The sequence below is a fragment of the Musca autumnalis genome, unplaced genomic scaffold (assembly GCF_047663935.1).
Source record: "Musca autumnalis isolate F117 unplaced genomic scaffold, ASM4766393v1 scaffold_4, whole genome shotgun sequence".
NCBI lineage: Eukaryota > Metazoa > Arthropoda > Insecta > Diptera > Muscidae > Musca > Musca autumnalis.
Genome location: NW_027411977.1, coordinates 168,307,777 through 168,315,143, shown reverse-complemented (window position 1 = coordinate 168,315,143; position 7,367 = coordinate 168,307,777).

Genomic DNA, 7,367 nt, shown 5'->3' with positions numbered 1-7,367 from the left:
GGAATTATTTTATTGGACAAGGAAGAAATCGCATTTAATATTGGTAATTACATACATACATATGTATATTTGAAATATGGTATATCCATATTTATTTATTACATTACATAATCATTTGATTCTAGATGCCGATTCCCCGCTGATGATTTCAACTATGAGGACAATTTGTTTTATTTCGCAACTAAGGAGAAGCATTCAACTACGTTTCTATATATTTTTCCTTTTTAAAAGTGTGACTATTTACAAATTATTTCAATCAGTTTTTCTTTTATTAAAGTGTGTTATGTATTTCTTTGGAATTTTGTATGTACCTATGTGTTTGTTGTTCTTTTGCCTTTTAATAAACAACCTCAACATTTGTGTGTATACTATAGAGTTAGCCAGTGAGTTCTTACTGAGTGCAAGTGAGCACACATTTCAAAGTGTTTTACATTGAATTTTACGCTCTCTTGCTCTCAGTAAGAGCCCACTGGTGCATGTGTTTGTTTTTTTGGGTTTTGGGTTTGTATTTTTTTGCACCCAAACATATAAAATGTTTGCACCCAAACATATCTTTGTTTGCACCCAAACATAAATATCTTTGCACCCAAACATATATATGTTTGCACCCAAACATATATTTGTTTCCACCCAAACATATATTTGTTTGCAGACCCAAACATGTATTATGTTTGGGACTGTTGCAAACATATATATGTTTGCTGCAAAATATGTTTGGGACATATGTTAGAGAGGCCGTTTTTTTTTTTTTGCGTGAAGGAATACAATTCGTGAAATAACAGATCCTTTCTTCAGTATTACAACTATTTCCATGAATGCTAAATACAACTTCAATAAGAATAACTATGTTTTTTCTATTTGAAAATTTTGCCTATTAGGCGAAGGTAAATTTTTATTAATTTTTAATTAATTTCTCGTTAGAGACAAGCTTTCTGACCAAGATGCTTTTTGAAAAAGGAAAGCCGACGATACGAACCCACACAACCACCACTGTGTGACATGACATGTTTCGCCTTTGGTTTAGGAAGGCTCCTCAGACACATCGATTGTGGGGCGGCTTCGCTATCATCTAACTTTTTTTCCTCTTTCAAATGCAATTTGTTTTTTACAAAGTTTGGTTCTGAACACTAACACGCCGCACAATGGTTCAGGAATCGATTTTCCTGGCCAAAAATCAAAATTTTGTTTTGTCAAAAATATTTAATTTCTATATGGGATTCGATAGTAAACATATTGAAACTAAGGAAACCAAAAAAACTAGGCCCAAATATTGGAAGGTGGGGGCGTGGCGTGCCCCTAATGACGAGCATTTTCCTCATTTTTGGGAAAGACGTAATTTTTGCAAATTTCTGGAGAAAGACGAAGCTATTTCTCTGAAACTAAAACAGCTATTGTGTTCATTGTTTTTTTGTAAGGTAGGTAGGATTGTGGCATTTAAAAATCGTTTTAGTAAATTACCGTAGCGTTTACACAACATGATCTATTTTGTTTTTCCTCGGGTACTAAATTTTATGAAATTCCAAATTTAGTGGACTAGAACTTTTGTGGAACAACATGGAACAAAGTTCTGTTTTCACAGAAAGATGCCCGAAGGTCTCCTCTTTCAGCCCATATATACTTTTGTACCCGTCCCGTTCCGTCCGTTTAACACTTTTTTCAATTTATTGAAATTACATGGGTAAAAATGTGTGTTTTTCTACACTGTTTCCATATGAATTACAGTTTTTTGACACAAATTACAACTTTTTTGAGTATATGAGTTTTTATATGAGTTATATAAGTTTTATTGAAGCCCAAGGAGAATTTTTTTAATTTTTGAAAAAATTAAAATTTTTTTTGTAAATATTTTTTTCCAAATTTTTTCGATTTTTTTAGTTTTTTTTTTTGGTAATTATTTTGTTTATTTGTTGGTGTTTGACCATCTTTAATACATAGGAAGATATAAAAACCACAAAAACACTCATATTTTGATGAAAAATAGTTAAAAAACACAAAAGTTTAACTTTGACCTTGAATTTCTCTGCAACTACCAGACCAAACTTGAGCGCTTATAATTCGTCTGAGAGCTGATTGTATTATCTGTCTAACAAAAAAAGAATTATGAATATATCTCTATCCGTCCAAAAGTTACAGAATTTTGACCAGGAAAAACCGATTCTGAACCACTGTGCGCCGTGACAACACATTTTTCCATGTGTTTTTCAAGGACGTGGGTTCGAACCCCAGTCTGGCTCAAGCTGATTTTTATTTTTTATTTGAAAATTTTGCCTATTAGGCGAAGGTCATTTTTTATTAATTTTTAATTAATTTCTCATTAGAGACGAGCTTTTTGACCAAGATGCTTTTTGAAAAAGGAAATTTATCATAATTTTTGATAAATATGTATTCGATATTCTATGTATATCTTTTTTAAGAAGTAAAACCTTCCTTTCGATTTTTTTAGGATTCGCTCTTTAACCACAACAATAAACTGGTGAAGTTTTTTCATCGATTGAACCATTATTGAAAATTCACCTTTGGGTAATACAAATCACAATGGAAACATAGATCCCTAAGTTGGCACTTGGTTAACGTTAACCGATCGCCACAATTTTTCATATACATATAACGTTTTTGGATCAAATGGGAAACAATTAGGGGGTAGAAGTTCCATTCAAAAATATTTTTTTCGGTCACTCTAATGTACATATATACAGTGGTGATTAACACATTTGCAACAAAAATTCACGTTTTAGAAAAATTTCTCTAAAATATGTTTTTGAAAGTGAAATTAGGTATTTTTGCAATTATTTGTAGCATAATGCTCCAAAAATAAGAAAATAAAAAGTTTAATTAATAAAAAAAAAAATTATAAAAAAACACTGTAAAAACAAGTAAGCAAAGGCTATAGTCGGACAGGGCCGACCATGCGATACCCTACACCACTACTCTGCGAATTAGATTTCAGCAAATAAAATTCCTTTTGGACAAATAAAGTTATTGTAAGAAATAACTTTGTGGAGTCCACCACCTTATCACCTCAATTTTAAAAGCAATATAATAATTGTTCCACAAACATCCTAGAAGGGACAGGATGTGCACCACGATTCATATTACATCAATGATATGGGGCCTACAGTTTATCGCCAAGTCCGAAAGGCGTGTCTGAAGACACCACCTGTAGAGAAGCTTTACATGGCTGAAATACTCAGAAAATTGCGCCAACATTACTGAGGGATATTTTTCCATCGTTGGAAATTTGATGTTGGCTGGCCGGGAATCAAACCCCCGAACTTCAGCGTGCAAGGCGGGTGTGCATACAATTGTACCACGGTGGCACCAATAAATCATTTTACCTTGGAAATTTGAGGAATTTGAAATATAGCTCCACTCTTTGGAATATCAGTGTATCGCTGATACTTGAATCGATTAGACGTGTTTTGCAATAAATTGCCCTCCGAGTACCCTTGCGCTAAGTGTTTCAAGTCTGTTAACGCTAAATTCATTCGTTGCCACGATTGCAAAGCGAAATTTCACTTTCTTTGTGTGGAAGTTGATGTTAGCATTGGTGATCTATTTCTAAAAAATGTAAACATTGTTTTTAATTGCAATGATTGTTTGAGCATTAATTCTAATTTGATGGACTCAATATCTTCTCTGAAACAAGAAGTAAGATAGTTAAAACATCAAATTGACTCTTCGTTGAGTGCTGAACTGAGATGCGATGCTTCTGCTTATGAGTCCAACCATCAAACAAGTTGGAATTGGATGCGTGCACATGGACGTAGAAGAGACAATATTATTCATGGGGAGAATGGTGCTTCTAATGAATATGAAGTCGTAATACCAAAAAAACGGTTGCATATTTCTTCAATCAAACCGTCGGTGACGTGTGAGCAAATAATCAATTACATTGAAAAGAATTCAAAAATTGAAAATGCAATATGGAATGCTATATGCTAGTGAAAAAATATGTTGATATCAGTAATCTAAAGATAGTCAACTTTAAGCTGGGTATTAGTTCGAATCTATATAATGATATCATTAACCTAAAATTATGGCGTACTGATATCAGAATTCGCCCATTTAAAAATTTTCAAAGGAGGGTGGCTCAAACTCTTCCCCTCTGATGGAAAAAAGTTGCGGCTTAAAAATTTACTATCAGAATATGTCAGGAATGCGTACTAAATCGAATGATGTCTTAAATTTTTCTAATCAACTCGACTATGATGTTATTGCTATTGTGGAAACATAATTAAATGAAGATTTTGGTGATGCGGAGTTCTTTGATTTGAATATATTTACTGTTTATCGTAAAGATAGAAATATGACAATGACTGGTTGTTCCAGAGGAGGTGGCGTTCTCATTGCAGTAAAAAAGCTCTACAAATCTTATTTATGCAGTTTAGATGATGATGATGGTTTATTAGACCAAGTAGCTGTTTTCATTATCGGTTCGAATTTTAACGCTTTACTATGCTTATCATATATTCCTCCTGGTAGTTCTTATTTAATTTATTCTAAGCATATGGCTAATATTGTGGCTTTGGAAGAGAGCATGGATTCAAACTTTGGTTTTTGTGTTATGGGAGATTTTAATCTCTCTAACGTTTGTTGGTCGATATTCGACAATAATGAATTTTTAACACCCTCTAATGTTAACAAGGATTTTGAAATCAATTGTATTGATACATTTTTAAGCTAAATCTTGTTCAAATTAATCAAATTTCTAATCAGCTACATCGCTTTTTAGATTTAATTTTTGTTTCCAATGATATTAAATTTAATGTTTACAAGTCATTAAATCCAATATCTTCTTCCAGTGTTCATCATGTGCCTACTGTAATTGATGTCGACTGTTTTCATTACTTAAAAACTGCTTGCCATGAAAATTTTGATTTTAATTTTAATTGCTCTGTTCCAGAACCTTCAAGAAGCTACTTTTTTTAACTACGATAAAAATTTTTTCTTTATGTTATCGAAAAAAATAGTAAAAATTTGTAGATTCTTGCAGTACTGGAACAGACCAAATACTTCGTCGGTGTCATGCTTAAGTGTTCCATACGCCATTTTTGACATTTTGAGATAAAGGTACCTTGCAAGGTTTTGAACCATGCTCTTTCAGATTTTTTGGTCGGTTTTTCCCTATCTCTTATAGTTTCTGAGATATACAGATGCCAGCATGTTCCATATCCGCTTTGTGACCCAAAAAATCTTGTCGTTTTGTTCCATATCCATAAAGCCTGGCGTATGGAACAAAATAACTTTGAACTTTTTAGTTCCATATCCATGTCGTTTGGCGTATGGAACAAAAAGAGACAAAAGGGAATTGTTCCGCACCAAAAATGATGGCGTTTGGAATAAAAAATTGTCCATTATTGCCAAGTTACGAATAATGTGGCGTATGGAACAAATTGTTTTAAAGGGCTTGGTTTAAAAACTGAAGAATAATTGTTTCTAAATACAAATATATTTGAATATTGTATTGTTATGTGAAAACGAAAATTTATCAATCATTTAAACAAAAAATCCCTTGTTTAAAGACAAAATTTTGATGTAAGTCCACAAAAATATACGCAAGAACGTCCATTCGACTTGAAGCTAGTGTGGACACCGACTACGAAAATGGTATTATAAGAAAAACGCGTTTAAATGTTTTATGTTACCTTAGAAATGCAAAATATCAATCCGTTTTGTCCGATCGAAATTTTTACCACAAAAAATATTAATAAGAGGAGGCAATCCCTTGAATAAATGTTAAGGAAACCTATAATAATGGTCCTTATTGTATTTATATGAGAAAAAAATGTTTCATTTAAAGTCCTGATTTTTAAACTTCACAGTAGCACTTCATATAAGGGAGGTGGAACACGATTGATAAAAAGTGTTTTGGTTGAAATGTGACAAAACGTGTTCCATGTGACACAAACTGCCAAAAACGCGAAAAAAAGATTCCATGGAACAATTCAGCAACTTTTTGCAATTATAAAAATTGGCCATAACTTCTAGACTATCACGGATATCTGATTAAAATAAACTAATGATATATTCTATGAGTGTAGTTAAGTAGAACTGAGCTCTTAAAGTATTGGATTATTGCACAATTTTTATCCTGTATGGCCTTAAACATTAACTTGAGTTTTTCTCGAATCAGGCAAATGGCGTATGGAACACTTAAGCATGACACTAAATTCAATTCTTGGCTCCATCGATTAGTTGACAATATTTAAAAATCACCCAACATCAGTTTGTTATAATTTATTTGTGGAAAAAATTTCTGATACACTCAAAGCTAATGTACCTTTGAAGAAAAATAAGCCATACAAACTGCCGTAGTATACAAAAGGTCTTAAAAATCAGAGAGAATTCAATTTTCTAAATAAATTCCTTTACAAACAGTTCATAATGTCCAAGGCGAGTGAAATTAAAGCCAACCCGAAAAGTTTTTGGTCATATGTTAACACTAAACGTAAATCATCTGAAATTCCCTCTGCTGTTACATACAATGGTGATACTTCTCGAACTGGCATAGATGTTGTCAATATGTTTGCCCACTTTGTTAAATCCAATTTCGATGCACCAGCAACCAATATTACCAATACTTTCTCTGATTTAATTTCTTCTATTGGCTTAGGAAATATTTTTGTTTCTGAGGTTGATGTTTTAGAAGCCATTAACAAAATTAAAAATAGTTTCAAAAATGATGCTGATGGTCTTTGTGCTCATTTATTAAAAAGCTGTTCTAGACATCTAACTCCTGCCTTGACTTTTATTTTCAATCTCTCTATTAAGGAAGGTATTTTTATCAACAGGTGGAAAATTGCATCCATTACACCAGTATTCAAAAGCAAACAGGTTGAAGCTATATATACAGATATAGCTAAAGCCTTCGATAAAGTCTCACATGCCATTCTTATTTGTAAATTGCGGAAACTCGGCTTTCATTCCAATATTCTTAAATGGATTGAGTCCTACTTATGCAATAGATGGTGCAAAGTTAAGGTTGAGAATTTTGTTTCTGACTCTAACATCCAAACTTCTGGCGTGCCCCAAGGCAGCATCTTGGGTCGTTACTTTTTAATTTTTGTAAAATCAAATTTTCTTTTATACGCTGATGATTTGATAATTGATAATCACAAAATAAAATCTACATATGACCTTATCAACTTACAGGAAGACCTGAATAATGTCGGTAAATGGTGTATCGACAACAAGCTTGTTTTAAACTTATCCAAGTGCTTTCATGTTTCTTTCTTCAGATTGCTCAATCCTATTCAGTCTTCTTTTAAAATAGGTAATTGTGCACTTCAAAAGCTTACGTCAATTAGAGACCTTGGAGTTATTTTTGATTTTTCATTATCTTTTGTTCGACATATTGATTATATCGT